At 37.7% G+C, this 16367-nt stretch overlaps 1 protein-coding gene across 3 annotated transcripts in view; it reads left to right on the top strand.

Annotated features, from left to right (window-relative positions):
- The window catches only part of LOC145518182 (uncharacterized), a 429574-nt gene that overhangs the window by 4632 nt on the left and 408575 nt on the right, over positions 1-16367 (top strand). The gene's annotated exons all lie outside the window — the stretch shown is intronic.

Here is a 16367-nt window from a genome sequence, read left to right as displayed (position 1 = left end):
CTCTACCTTGCAGATGTGACAAAACTCTGTAAGGGGTTCCTGCAGTATAACTAGTTTTATCACCATCAGGTTTGAGTTGCATTTTCTTCATATTCTCAAAGTAGCTTCTACATGCCCTAAAAAACAGAGAATTTGTCATCTGGAAAAGACACCATGAAAAAAAAAAAGGCCTAGGAACCACAATGGAAGGGAACTGTCAGGTAATTTTGACTGCTACAATAGTAGATAAACTTGGGAAAGTGAAAACCTAGATTCGTGTGTCCCAGCGAAAAAAGACACGGGGTTTAACCCACTGACAACGGAATTGACATACCTTTAGGACATTTAACGGAGAAGGCAATGGCACCCCTCTCCAGTACTCTTGCCTGGACAATCCCACGGACGGAGGAGCCTGGTAGGCTGCAGTCCATGGGGTCGCGAAGAGTTGGACATGACTGAGTGACTTCACTTTTACTTTTGACTTTCACGCATTGGAGAAGGAAATGGCAACCCACTCCAGTGTTCTTGCCTGGAGAATCCCAAGGACGGTGGAGCCTGGTGGGCTGCCGTCTATGGGGTCGCACAGAGTCAGACACGACTGAAGCGACTTAGTAGTAGTAGTAGTAGCAGGACATTTAAAATGAGAAATTCTTAAGCATTTTTTAGAGACAGGTGGTCTTTGGATAGAAAGAACTTCCACCAGCGAGGTTTGTGTCAAGGTGGAGTTTGCAAGATATGACCAGCTTCCACCCAAGACCTATAGAATTAGAATTAGTTGATTGTGGCCCTGCTTGCGTCTGCATGCTTTCTTTCTTAACCTGTTTTTCCTTAGCTATTTTCTTACATGACTGTAGCCTTAAGGTTCTGAGTAGTTAACCAGCCATAGTTATTTATTTCTTAGGCCTTGCCTGGTGGCTCAGATGGTGAAGAATCTGCCTGCAATGTGGATGACCAGTGGAATATCAGAGTCTCTGACTTTAATATTATTTGCTCTCTCTTTAGTCCTTCCTTGCTATGACTCACATACTGGAGAGCGTGTGTGCATGTTTTGTCCAAAACAAACAAAACAATAAAATTCTATGTTTTTTAAAAAACTTTTCTGGTGGCTCAACAGTAAAGAATCTGCCTGTAATGCAGGAGGTCTGAGTTCAATCCCTAGGTCAGGAAGATCCCCTGGAGAAGGAAATGGCAACCCGCTCCAGTATTCTTGCCTGGGAAATCCCATGAAAAGAGAAGCCTGGCAGGCTACAGTCCATGGAGTTGCAAAGAGTTGGACATGACTAAGCAACAACATAGTTGATTTATAATGTTGTGTTAGTTTCTGCTGGACGACAAAGTGAATCAGTTATACATATATTTACTCTTTTGAACTTTCTTTTTCCATTTAGGCTATTACAGAGTATTGAGTAGAGTTCCTGGTGCTATAAAGTAAGTCCTTATTAGTTATTAAAGCTCTGTGCTTTGCAAACATTTCCCTGTGAGGGCTAACCAGCTAGTGGCAATCTTTTGTTAGGAAGTATTTGGTTTTATCCATAATTGTACTCAACCACAAATTGGCTTTTTGTATGAAAGCGAACACTACAACACAGGTAACCAAAATTAAAAACTCCTTAGAGAGAGAGGTTTCTGCCTCCATTGCAAGCACGCTCAGGGACCATTTCTCAGAGATAACGTCTATAAACAAACTTTCATGGAAGAAAGACTCAGAAAGGAATCAGGAACAGATGTTTTATATTTAAGACCTGCCTCACGTTTACAGATCTTACACAGAAAGCTTACTGTGGAGGTAACCCTTGACTGCCTGTCAGTCTACCCTGAGTGACCCTTGGTGAATCTCTCTTTTCCACATGGGGCTAATATGAATAGTATATTAGTTAATACATAGATAAAGAGGGGCTTCCCAGGTGGCACTAATGGTAAGGACTCCACTGACCAATGCAGTAGACATGAGATGAGTCAGACATGACTGAAGCAACTTAGCATGCATGTATGCATAAAGAACTTAATAATAGTTGGCATTTAATAATCCCTCACTAAATTTTGGATGGAGCATGAATAATAGTTACAAATTAATGTGTAAATTATTAATGTCATGTCTGATATATTTATCTTGATTTCTATTTATATTTATTATATTTTTTCTGTTCTTCCACTCATGTGTTTAAATGATTGTTAAAATAGATATATAATTCTAACAAGTACCATTGTTTCTTAAGCAATTTGAAAATGTTCTTCTGTGGTACTCCTCCATCAAATATTGCTACCAAGAAGTCTGAGAATAATAATTTTTTATAGCTGTAAAATGCCTACTAACATGCCTGACTGTATTTTTATGTGTTTCACATATTTTAGTATATTTAGTACTTCTAATAATCTTATTACATAGAAATTATTATTATGATATTTATATAAATGAGGAAACTGAGCTGTGGAGAAGTTACATATCTTGTCTGATTTTAGAGCTAGAGCTAGTGTTGGCCAGACCCTGGATTCAAAGACCTGTGGCTCTAGCATCTAGGATATCAAGCACTACATACTACTGCCTCCTAAAGAATGTTATGATGTTTTGACTGGTAACATGATCTGCCATTTATTGTTGTGAACGTTTAAAATGCTTCCTTTGTCTTTGATGTGGCTCAATTTAGTTCAGTTTGTCGCTCAGTTGTGTCTGACTCTCTGCAAGCCCATGGACTGAGCACATCAGCCTTCCCTGTCCATCATCAACTCCTAGAGCTTGCTCAAACTCATGTCAATCGAGTTGGTAATGCCATTCAACCATCTCATCCTCTGTCATCCCCTTCTCTTCCCTCCTTCAATCTTTCCCAGCATCAGGGTCTTTTCCAATGAGCCTAAGTTCTTCACATCAGGTGGCTAAAGTATTGAAGCTTCAGCTTCAGTATTAGTCCTTCCAATGAATATTCAGGACTGATTTCCTTTAGGATGGACTGGATGGATCTCCTTTCAGTTGAAGGAACTCTCAAGAGTCTTCTCGAACACCATAGTTCAAAAGAATCATTTCTTCAGCACTCAGCTTGCTTTATATATAGTCCAACTCTCATATCCGTACATGACTAGTGGAAAAACCATAGCTTTTACTGGACAGACCCTTGTCAGCAAAGTAATGTCTCTGCTTCTTAATATGCTCTCTAGATTGCTCATAGCTTTTCTTCCAGGGGGCAAGCATCTTTTAATTTCATGGCTGCAGTCACCATCTGCAGTGATTTTGGAGCCCAAGAAAATAAAATCTCACTGGTTCCATTGTTTCCTCATCTGTTTGCCATGAAGTGATGGGACCGGATGCCATGATTTTCGCTTTTTGAATGTTGAGTTTTAAGCCAGCTTTTTCACTCTCCTCTTTAACGTTGAACAAGAGGCTCTTTAGTTGCTCTTCACTTTCTCCCGTAAGGGTGGTGTCATCTGCATATCTAAGGTTATTGATATTTCTCCCAGCAATCTTGATTCCAGCTTGTGCTTCCTCCAGCCCAGCATTTTGTATAATGTACTCTGCATGTAAGTTAAATAAGCAGGGTGACAATATATAGCCTTGACATACTCCTTTCCCAATTTGGAACCAGTCTGTTCTTCCATGTTTGGTTCTAACTGTTGCTTCTTGACCTGCATACAGATTTCTCAAGAGGTAGGTCAGGTGGTCTGGTATTCCCATCTCTAAGAATTTTCCACAGTTTGTTGTAATCCACAAAATCGAAGCCTTTGGCACAGTCAATAAAGCATAAGTAGATGTTTTTCCAGAACTCTCTTACTTTTTCCATGATCCAATAGTTGCTGGCAATTTGATCTCTGGTTCCTCTGCCTTTTCTAAATCCAACTTGAATATCTGGAAGTTCTCAGTTCACATATTGTTGAAGCCTGGCTTGGAGAATTTTGAGTGCTACGTTGCTAGTGCGTGAGATGAGTGCAATTGTGCAGTAGTTTGAACGTTCTTTGGCATTGCCTTTCTTTGGGATTGGAATGAAAACTGACCTTTTCCAGTCCTGTGGCCACTGCTGAGTTTTCCAAACTTGCTGGCATATTGAGTGCAGCACTTTAACAAGATCATCTTTTAGGATTTGAAACAGCTCATCTGGAATTCCATCACCTCCACTAGCATTGTTCATCGTCATGCTTCCAAAGGCCCACTTGACTTCCCATCCCAGGGTGTCTGGCTCTATGTGAGTGATCACACCATCGTGGTTATCTGGGTCATGAAGATCTTTTTTGTACAGTTCTTCTGTGTATTCTTGCCACCTCTTCTTAATACCTTCTGCTTCTGTTAGGTCCATACCATTTCTGCCCGTTATTGTGCCCATCTTTGCATGAAATGTTCCCTTGGCATCGCTTATTTCCTTGAAGAGATCTCTAGTCTTTCCCATTCTATTGTTTTCCTCTATTTCTTTGCATTGATCACTGAGGAAGGCTTTCTTATCTCCTCTTGCTATTCTTTGGAACTCTGCATTCAGATGGATATATCTTTCCTTTTCTTCGTTGCCTTTAGCTTCTTTTCTTTTCTCAGCTATTTGTAAGGCCTCCTCAGACAACCATTTTGCCTTTTTGCATTTCTTTTTCCTGGGGATGATCTTGATCACTGCCTCCTGTACAGTGTCACAAACCTCCATCCATAGTTCTTCAGTTACTCTGTCTATCATATCTAATCCCTTGAATCTATTTCTCACTTCTACTATATAGTCATAAGGGATTTGATTTGGTCATACCTGAATGTCAGGAAGCAACAGTTAGAACTGGACATGGAACAACAGACTGGTTCCAAATAGCAAAAGGAGTACCTCAAGGCTGTATATTGTCACTCTGCTTATTTAACTTATATGCAGAGTACATCATGAGAAACGCTAGGCTGGAGGAAGCTGGAATCAAGATTGCTGGGAGAAATATCAAGAACCTCAAATATGCAGATGATACCACCCTTATGGCAGAAAGTGAAGAAGAGCTAAAGAGCCTCGTGATGAAAGTGAAAGAAGAGAGTGAAAAAGTTGGCTTAAAGCTCAACATTCAGAAAACTAAGATCATGGTATCCATCACTTCATGGCAATTAGATGGGGAAACAGTGGCTGACTTTATTTTTCTGGGCTCCAAAATCACTGCAGATGGTGATTACAGCCATGAAATTAAAGGACGCTTTCTCCTTGGAAGGAAAGTTATGACCAACCTAGATAGCATATTAAGAAGCAGAGACATTACTTTGTCAGCAAAGGTCCATCTAGTCAAGGCTATGGTTTTTCCCGTAGTCATGTATGGATGTGAGAGTTGGACGGTGAAGAAAGCTGAGCGCCGAAGAATTGATGCTTTTGAACTGTGGTGTTGGAGAAGACTCTTGAGGGTCCCTTGGACTGCAAGGAGATCCAACCAGTCCATCCTAAAGGAAATCAGTCCTGCGTGTTCATTGGAAGGACTGATGTTGAAGTTGATACTCCAATACTTTGGCCACTTGATGTGAAGAGCTGACTCATTTGCAAAGACCCTGATGTTGGGAAAGATTGAGGGCAGGAGGAGAAGTGGACGACAGAGGATGAGATGGTTGGATGGCATCACCGACTCAATGGACATGAGTTTGGCTGGGCTCTGGGAGTTGGTGATGGACAGGGAGGCCTGGTGTGCTGCGCTTCACGGGGTCGCAAACAGTCGGACACGAGTGAGCGACTGAACTGAACTGAATTGAATGGTCTAGTGGTTTTCTCTTCTTTCTTCCATTTAAGTCTGAATTTTGCAAGAAGGAGGTCATGATCTGAGCCACAGTCAGCCCCTGGTTTTCTTTTTGCTGACTATATAGTGCTTCTCCATCTTTGGCTGCAAAGAATATAATCAGTCTGATTTCAATAGTGACCATCTAGTGATGTCCATCGGAGAAGGCAATGGCACCCCACTCTAGTACTCTTGCCTGGAAAATCTCATGGACGGAGGGGCCTGGTGGGCTGCAGTCCAGGGGGTCGCTAATAGTCTGACACGACTGAGCGACTTCTCTTTCACTTTTCCTTTCATGTATTGGAGAAGGAAATGGCAACCCACTCCAGTGTTCTTGCCTGAAGAATCCCAGGGACGGGGAAGCCTGGTTGGCTGCCGTCTATGGGGTTGCACAGAGTCGGACACGACTGAAGCAAGTTAGCAGCAGCAGCAGCAGTGATGTCCATGTGTAGACATTGGGCATAGACATGAATTTCTGTGATATTGATTGGTTTGCCTTGGAAATGAACAGAGATCATTCTGTTGTTTTTGAGATTGCACCCAAGTACTGCATTTCAGACTCTTTTGTTGACTACGAGGCCTTCTCCATTTCTTCAAAGAGATTCTTGCCCATAGTAGTAGATATAATGGTCATCTGAATTAAATTCACCCATTCCGGTTCATTTTAATTCACTGATTCCTAAATTGTGGATGTTCACTCTTGCCATCTCCTGTTTGACCACTTCCAGTTTACCTTGATTAATGGACCTAACATTCCAGGTTCCTATGCAGCATTGTTCTTTACAGCATCGGACTTTACTTCCATCACCAGTCACATCCACAATAGGCATTGTTTTTGCTTTGACTCCATCTCTTCATTCTTTCTGGAGGTATTTCTCCACTCTTCAGTAGCAGAGTGGGCACCTACCGACCTGAGGAGTTCATCTTTTAGTGTCATATCTTTTTGCCTTTTCATACTGTTCATGGGGTTGATGTGACTAAAATTTTGCAATAATATATCCATTGTGATTTATTTATCACTTCTTTGCACACTTTGGGATCTTTCAGTATGAGTTCATGTTTGCTTATGTGTGTTTGTGTGTGATTGTTGTTGTTATTCAGTCACTTAGTCATGTCCAACTCTTTTTGACCCTATGGACTGCAGCACGCCAGGTTTCCCTGTCCTTCACCGTCTCCCAGAGCTTGCTCAAACTCATGTTTGTTGAGTTTGATGCCATCCAACCATCTTATTCTCTGTTGTCCCCTTCTCCTCCTGCCTTCAGTCTTGCCCAGCATCCGTTTTTTTCAATGAGTTGGCTCTTTGCATCAGATGGCCAAAGTATTGTGTGTGATATATTTGTGAAATTATGGGTCACATGTCTTCAAATACCTCATGCAAACTGATATATTGTCTCCTTATATTTTTCTTGAACTTAATTGCCTATAGATATTGACGTTTTACCTTTATTTTCATATGTGTTAACTTTTCTTGTATTCATTCCATCTATTCATCCTGTCCTCATGCATTCTAGAACTTTTCATTTGATTTGAAATACCTCCCATTGTTTATATCATAGATTCTTCTGTTTCTATGTATATATACATATATAATTTTTCTGCCATAATATACATGTTTTATATTTCACTCTTTTGACAGTTTTCTGTGCTTATTAAAAGATTTTTGAAATTCCACCTCTCACAAATTGTGATTATATATATCCTACTTTCATACTCACAAGCGAATATTGGAAAATCAGTTATTGAGTATGATGTTATGATAGAGAACATTTTGATTGACTTTTTAAAAACATGATTTATAAGCATGAGTGATGTGATCATTATAATTAGCAAATTATTGGGGCCCATCTCATAACTGATTAGAACAATTGTTGGTCATGCTACTGTTTTAAAATATCCATGTTCTTATGTAATTGGTTTCAAACTGCTTCCTGTGGGAGGCAGTTTCTTTCACAATATTATCACTGCCCCACCTTTCAAGCTTTATTTTCAGCTACTTTCCTTTTATGTGTCCTATTTGCCAACACTGCTTTAAGAATTTTCATTCTCCAATCACAATAGATAAACTGTCTCATATCTGGGAATTTTTTTTATGCCATTTCCATGGTAGGAACAATTCTTTCCAGCCTTAATGTTCATTGAAATACTTTTGTTAAGGTCATGGTCAAATGTTCCTTTTTAATCCATCAATGAATTCTTTTCTCCTTTTGTCTCTGAGCACTCAAATATAAATCTTAACTTTTGTATTTCGTCTCCTACATGTATGTTTATCTCTTGTGTGCTTACTTCTTAGGGGTATTTTCTCACTGATGAGCATATGGCCTGGGCTATTATAAACATTTCATAAATGCTTGAACAATGAGTATGTCTCTTATTTCTCTGATTAACAAAAGCACGGTTGTTTCTTTTCATTGTCTTCCTTCTTTGCTCCTCCTCCTTCCCATCATTATTCTCCACCTTCTTCTCCAAATCACGATCTGATAAAAATTATATTTGCCCCTGTCTTACTTAGTCCTTGTGTTTAACTATAACCAGTTTGAATGTAGGAACCGAATCTCACTTATCATTTTATTCCTCGTAGCATTAGTGTAGTGGTGTGTTGAATGTAATTAAAAGTGAGCAAGTAATTTGAACCAAAAACTTATTTATTTATTCATCTATCTATTGATTGATTGATTCATTCATTTATTATTTTGACAGGTTTTTTGAAATATAAGTAACATACTATAAATGGCACATCTAAACTATGCACATAATGGAAACCATGCAGTATGTCCTCTCTGGGGTCTGATCTCCTCAGCATGGTTATTTTGAGATTCATCCATGTTGTTGAATACATGTAAAGTTCACTCCTTTCATTGCTGATTAGTATTCTGTGGTGTGGACAGAGACACCACTCCTTTGTCCCTTCACCTGCTGATGAACATTTGTGTTCCAGTTTTTGGCTGTTACAAGCTAAGTGTTTACGAACATTCATATTCAGATCTTAGCAAGACAAGAGGACAAAGCTCTCATGAGATGATCAATATGGTTTTTCTTTTTTAGCTGCTTAATATGGTGAGTAACACTGATTAGTTTTTAGGTGTTAAACTCACTTTTTGCTGCTGGAATAACCCCAAGAGTTTGTATAGAATTGGTATTTTTTTTTTCTTTCTTCGATGTTTGGTAGAATTCACAGTTGAAGCATCTGGACCTCGAGTGTTCTTTGTGGTAATATTTTTTAACTATAAATTCAATTTCTTTAGTAGATGTAGGTCTATTCAGAGTATTGATTTGTTTTTGAATGAGTTTTGTTAGTTTTTACCTTTCAAGGATTTCTTTCATTTCACTTAAGTTGTCACACATTCACTGACATAACATTTTTCATCTGATATTTTTCCTTTTTAAATATGTATGGTCTATCATGATGGACTCATTCCTGATATTAATAGCTTATGCTTTTCTTTTCTTTTTCCTGATCAGGCTGGCTAGAGGCTAATCAATTTCATTGATTGTTTCAAAGAACCAACCTTTTATTTAATTGATTTCTCTCAATTTTTTGTATTCTATTCTATAGATAACTACTCTTCATTATTTTCTTCCATCTAGGTTGGGTTTAATGCATTTTTAAAAACATTTCCTAAGGTAAAAGATGTCCTTGATTTGAGATTTTTTTGTCTTTCATAATATAAAATTTTAGTGCTATAATTTTCTAAGTACTATGTTAACCATCTACCACAAATTTTAATAGGTAGTGCTTTAATTTTCATACAGTGAAAGTTACTTTCTAATTTGTATTTTGATTTCTTTTTTGATACATGTTATTTATAATTGTGTTTTATAAGTTCCAAATATTTTCAGATGTTTTAGAGTTCCTTCTATTATATCTGATTTACATTATGAACAGAGAACATACTATGACTTGAATCTTTTTAAATTTATTAAGCCTTGTTTCTCTGGCTCAGAATGTGATCTACTTAGGTAAATGCTCCATATGCACTTGAAAAAAATACATATATAATTTTTTGTGGTATGGTGGAATTTTCTATAAATGTCAATTCAGTCAAGTTGATTGATAGTGTTGTTCTGTATCACTTCTGAATTTTGGGCTATGCATTCTATCAGTTATTGAGAGAGGAGAACTAGTACCTCCAGATGGGTTTGTCCATTTCTTCTTTGCAGTTGCATCAATTTTTTCATATATTTTTAGTCTCTCTTGTGTATGTTATATTTTATTTTAAAAAAGATCTTTTTGAGAGTGAAAAGGGGCTCTGATAATAATTACACTGTAACAGTAGACATAAATCTCAATTGTCCTGGGAATACGGGTTCATTTATTCAATCTACTTAAAAAGTGGCAGAGATCTGTTTTTTTCTGATGTAATATGAGTCTGTAGGTGAGAAGTACTGGACTCGTGTGGTGGCTGCACTTCACCAAGGTCAGAGCCGCTCTGTCTCTCTGCTTTGCTGTCTGTCTCAAGGCTCCTATCTCAAGGTTGTCCTATTGCTCGTAAGATAAGAGCTTGAATTTCATGCTCAAAGCTCTAGATTTCTCATTCTCACTGGTCATTAAATTACAAAGTTCTGCATATTTTCTTTACCTAAACTAGTGCACTCAACAAGAAAGATTCACAGTGTATAATTAGAAATCCCTATTACTTTTTTCACTAGTACCTGCTTTAACTTATTGCTGGCAGTTGCATGAAAATTAAGCCAGTCTCAACGAGTTTTCTGATCATTGTTAGACAATAGTCTTCTAGTTTCTTCTAGACATAGAAACAGTCTGAATTTTGCAATTTATTACTCTAATTCAGTTTCATAATCATATCTGAAAAAGAGTTCCTGTCTTTGTTAAAATTGCAGCCTTTCCCCGCTACTGGTCCTGTTGCAGTCTCACTGCCAGCGGCAGGAAAGGGGTGGATAGAGTTGCTCTTTGTTGCTGCTCCTCAGCCCCTGTCTTGCTAGCTGCAGTTTTTGATACTTTGAAGTCAAGATAGGGAAAGGGAAAGGAAAAGAGAAGAGGGGTATGGGGAGCGAAGGAAGAAAATCAGCTGTTGACTTTTACTAGCCTGATAGCCTACCTGCAGTATTCTCTGAGCTTGGCCGATGTGCAGAGCAAATCCCTTGCACCGATGCAGGTGTTACACCTGAAGTTTGCCTGAACTGCATGAATTCATTACCTTTCCAGCTGAGAGCTTTAACTTAGTTCTTAGCCAGATCCCATAATGCCCTGTAGGAATTCACAGTGATGCAATAACAGCATTAGATTTCTGCTTTTAAATCAGTGCCTTACTACAGTGCTGAAAATGGAATGGAAGAGATTATGAGCAAATATGAGTCAGAATACGATAATGAGAGTTCAGTCAAGATAGGACATAAGTCGAACCTTGATGGTAGAAACAGAAATGGAAATAGCTGGATTCATTCAAAAAGGTTAAAGTTTATAGAACTTTGTGTTTTCTTGGACATAAGAATGAGCAACAAGAAAGTTTTAGAGCTAAATCTCAGGTTTGGGCTTTTACCATTGGATTGATGATGGTACATACAGCAAAATATGAAAGCTGAATAGGGCCTGGTATATGCAGGAAGATTACAAGTTCCATGTTGGATCCATGGAATTTTGGTTACCAGTGATTCATCCACGTGGAAATGATGAATATTAGTGAGAATACTAGACGAGATCCCAGAAGAGAAGCTTGAGCTGAAAATAGACATTTGTGAGTCATCAGTGTGTTATCATTAGAACACTGGGAGGTGAAGGTGACCACCTCCAGAGAAAGTATTACGTGTGAATGGAAAAGTCTGTGACCGAGTACTGCTGCTGCTGCTGCTAAGTCGCTTCAGTCGTGTCTGCCTCTGTGCGACCCCATAGATGGCAGCCCACCAGGCTCCGCCGTCCCTGAGATTCTCCAGGCAAGAACACTGGAGTGGGTTGCCATTTCCTTCTGCAATGCATGAAAGTGAAAAGTGAAAGTGAAGTCGCTCATCGACCCCATGGACTGCAGCTTACCTGGCTCCTCTGACCGAGTACAGGTGGATGCTATTGTAAAAAGTCAAGAAGAGGAGGATGAGCCTACAAAGGAGCACAGGGAGTGGCCTCTGAGTTAGACGGAGAGCTAGGAGATGGGGTTGTCACAGAGGTCAAGAGAAGAGAGTGTATTAAGATAAGAGGTATCCACTGGCAGTCAAAGATTGGCAGGAGAGTAAGGTGGGCTCTGAGCGTCGTGTACTGGAATGCTCTGCTGATGATGGGAACATTTTGGTGTAAAGCTGGAAGTACGAGGCTTGTTCCAGTAGGTTGAGAAGACAAAAGGAAACAAGGAGATAGACACAGTGAGTGTAGAAAATGTTTTGAAAAATGTGCAGAGGAAGGGTAAGAGAGAGCTCAGGGGTAACCAGAGTGGGAACTAAGGTCAAATTTTGCTACATTAGTCTTTAATTAAATATTATGTATGTGTTAGAATCATGTTGTCAATGAACCTGGAATTTTCATGGACAAAATTTTCAGGATAAAATAGAAATAAAATAAGAAGACTCTTATATATACAATCATATGCCACACGATCAACAGTTTGTTGAGTCTAAAGAGGCAGGACCTCACATGCAGAGGAACCTCAGAGAGGAAGGGCTGACCGTAAAGTTATAGGGCTGCTCTGAGGGCCAGCATCCCAACCGCCACATCGTTCAAGGGTTAGGACTGTGTAAGTAACGTGGAGATGACTTAAAGTATACGGGAAGGTGTGTGTAGGCTGTGTACAAATACAAAGTTCCTTTATTTACTATATAAGGGTCTGGAACACCCACGGATTTTGGTGACCTTCAGCTTCCTGGAACCAGTCTCCTTCAGATACTCAGGGATGACTGTAATTTTTAAATGGCATTTCTTGAATCCAGCCCCAAGATTTCATTACCCAAAATTATTAATGAAAATTCCTTCTTTCTTTTCATCTTTCCTTTTCCCTTCCTCCCTCCTTCTTATCTTCTTTCTTCTATAACTCATCTCTTATCTATCTCTGTATGCCACACATTTAGATACACATTCATCTATCCATCTATTATCTATTTTTCTCCCAGGGGAAAGGGTAGGGGATAGATTGGGAGTTTGGGGTTGATATGTGCATACTAATATACAGTATTGAAAATAGATAATCAACAAGGACCTACTGTATAATACAGGGAACTCTGCTCTATATTCCATAATAACCTGAATGGGAAAAAAATTTTAAAAAGGAAGGAAACATATATATGTATAAGTGAGTCACTTTGCTGTAGACCTGCAACTGAAACAACATTGTTAATCAACTTTGCTCCAATATAAAAAAAATTTATTTTAATTTTTCACCTTTTTGCTACAGAATTTATGCCAGTTTGTAGTATTGCAACAGTATATAAGTTAAAGTCAATTAACAGGATAATAAGCTTAGGAAAATATAATGAAGAAGGACTAAAGGGTAAAGAATAAAAATATGTGAATTAAGTGTCACATATATAGCTAAATTACTTTGTCAGTGATCATTATTTGTAGTCAGTCAAATAGTCAAGTGGCTGTTTATGTTTAAATACAACCTTAAATTCATGACAGAATATATTTAACCATTCATTTTTTCCACAGGTTATTTTTGAGGTTTTGTTTTAAAGAAAACAAGATATTTTAGGAACTTCAATATAACAAAATGGCATGCACACAAACATATAGTTGATTTAGAATTGGAATGATTTCATCCATAGTTGTTATGCTTTAGGATAAAGATAAGCTGCAAAAGAAATAACAGGAAATGCCTCTTTTCTGAACGAACACTGTAAAATACTCCAGATAACATCACTTGCCATTTGCGTTGAATAGGTCCTTTAGAGTTGACAGCATACATGAACAATTACAGTGTACTTTATTTTTCCTACAGTAATCTATTGTTTAGTAAAATAACATTTATTTTGAGAGAAATTCACATAACATTGTCATGTTTAAAAATGATCGTATCTAAGAAGACATTAATAATTCTGAATTCTGAATTCTGAATATCTATAAACTAGTTTACGCAAAAGTCATAATAGCAAATGAAAATCCCTTTGAGATTATTGATTGGCAGAAAACATGGCATGAGTTTCTTAATTTTGAATTAATTTTTTAAGCTTGTGCCTTTTCACTTCTTTTCCATGTATAATCCGAGCTCCTAAATTCATCCAGATAGAACGAAAGGACAGGTTGTGGATAGAAGTACAGGTGGAAACTGCAGATGTCACAGGCACAGAGTCTGGGAAAGCCTATATTCAAATCATTTTGAAATTAAGATACATAAATACTTTGCCTCAGAAACAACCTTGATAAGCTTTTTCATCACCATCTTTGAGAAGAATTGTTTCTTACATTTGTCTAAATAGTTCATCAACATCTCAAAGTAAATTTCACCTTGAATCCTCACCTATAGACACTCCTTTAAAGAAAGTTTACTCAACTTACTCTTAATCGCCGGGATAGCTTATATTCAGCTTCTTGTTAATTATAGTCTCTTGAATGTATTATTTTAGTTGATCCTTCTATATCTTTATTGGGCCTTTATTTTTTATTTTTTGTATTTACGGCTTATATCACTTAAAGTTTTACAAGTTAATTCAAAACTGATCCTACTATTTTCAAATTGGCCAAAGCAATTTTTATTTCTAATAGGACAGTAACTATAGCATTATTTAATTTTAACTCTGTTGAGACTTTTAAGTCTCTCTAGGACAGTGGATCTCAAAGTAGAGTCCCCAGACCAACAGCAACAGCATCACCTGAAATCTTCTTAAGATAGATTTCTTCTTAGAAGAAGATGCTCTCAGCCCAGCTCCAGAAGTCTACTAAATCAGAAACTCCTGGAGTGGGGCCCAGCAGTCTTGAACAAATCTCAGAGCTGAATCTGATGGACAGTGAAGTTTGGGAACCACTGATTTAAAAATCCCAACATTCAAGATGAACCCCAGACCAGTTACATCAGAAACGCTAGGGGTGGGGATTGAATATCACTGTTCCTTAAAATACTCCCTTGTCATTTATATGCCAGTTTGATTAAGAACTATTACTCCAGGAAGTAATTCCCTAAGTCTGAGATACTGTGCTTCTGATCATATGATATATCTTTGTTCCTATTTGCTCAGTATCCTCTGTACCCAGCAGATGACAGGAGCTCTTGTTCTTTAGGTCAAGGAAATGTACTAACATGTTCAGACAGTTGAAACAGTAAAGCTTAGAAGGAATAAGTACTCAGAACCTGTTAATTTTTAATGATCACTTTGGGATCAGTACCTGTCATCAGATCACTTTTGCTTTCAATACCCAAATCAGTCCCCAGATTCTACCTCCTACTTCTCTGATTTCCTCTTCTCCTCTCCAAACCCATATGAATTCTATTCCTGCTTATCTTTTTACCCATAGGTTTTACTCTATAAATTCCTTTATCCATACTATTAATCTTTCAAAAATTCATATGGTCTTATGTTTCTGTTTTGCTTAAATCCCGTCAGCAGTTCTTCATTGGAGATAAAAATGCACGTGTATCCGTGTAGCTGTTTTTCCATAGATTGATCTCCAGCATGGCCAATCTTCTAAGGATATTAAATCACTTGGAATTCTTTGAATAAGCTTTGCCTTTGATAATGTATAGCCCATTTTTTAGTTCTAATGGGTATTTCTTTAATGAATGAGTAAGGCCACCATTTAGTGTGTTACAATATAAACATTGGTGGTTTTAGCTTCTGGTAACTATGGGCTAAGCCAGCTGCAGATAACAATTATACAATCTGTCTCATTCCCGTACTCCCTCAAAACCTCCAACTGTTTGAAGTCACTGAGCGCGCTGCCAAAATCAAGCGGAAACTGGAGGAGTATCTACTTTCCAAAGACAAAATGAAACGAACCTACAGTATAAGAAATGCTAATAGAAGCTTGTTAGGCTAGAAGGAAATTAAACAACAGATAGAACTTGGCTCTAGGAACAAATGGCAATCACCAGAACTAGGAATATGTAATTAAATATTTTTTAAAAATTACAAATCTGTAAATGCTCACCCATATTTTATATTCTTAGACAAAGCAATAATTGTAACACATTGAGGCATTTATAATGTGGAGAGTTGTAGAGTATTTAACAAGGAGAACACAAAGAGCAAGTGTAAAGGTAACTGTACTGTAGCAGGCTTCCTTTATTTTATATGAAGTGGGACAATATTAACGCTAGGTGGATTGTGTTCATTTAAAGATGCATACTGTAAACTCTAGAGCAACTGCTTTTAAAAAGGCAAAGGTGCACTGAAATGCCAATGTAGAAGTCAAAATTAAATACTAAAAAATAATTTTATTATCACAAAAGAAGCCAGAAAATGAGGAACTGAGGAGCAGAAATCAAATAAGACCAAAAGAAAACAAATGGTAAAATGGCAGAGCTAAATCAAATCACAATAATAATTATATTAAAAGTAAATGATTAAATATTCCAGCTAAAAGGCAACAATTTTCAGGCTGATTAAAGAATCAAGACCCAACTATACATTGTCTATAAGAGACATACTTTAATTATAAAAACACAAACAGGTTAAAATTAGAATTTGAAAGAAAAAATGCCATGCGGAATCTAGTAATAAGAAATCCGGAGTGATTGTATTAAATGTGGGAGAAAATACACTTCTAAACAATAAGTTTTGCCAAAGGTAAAGAGGGATATTGATAAAATTATTGATGTATC

This window comes from Giraffa tippelskirchi, chromosome 8, assembly GCF_054371585.1.
Source record: "Giraffa tippelskirchi isolate mGirTip1 chromosome 8, T2T-mGirTip1v1.2.pri, whole genome shotgun sequence".
In the NCBI taxonomy this organism is placed as follows: Eukaryota; Metazoa; Chordata; class Mammalia; order Artiodactyla; family Giraffidae; genus Giraffa; species Giraffa tippelskirchi.
The sequence above is the reverse complement of the archived record's forward strand: the minus strand, read 5'-3'. Positions and strand labels throughout refer to the sequence as shown.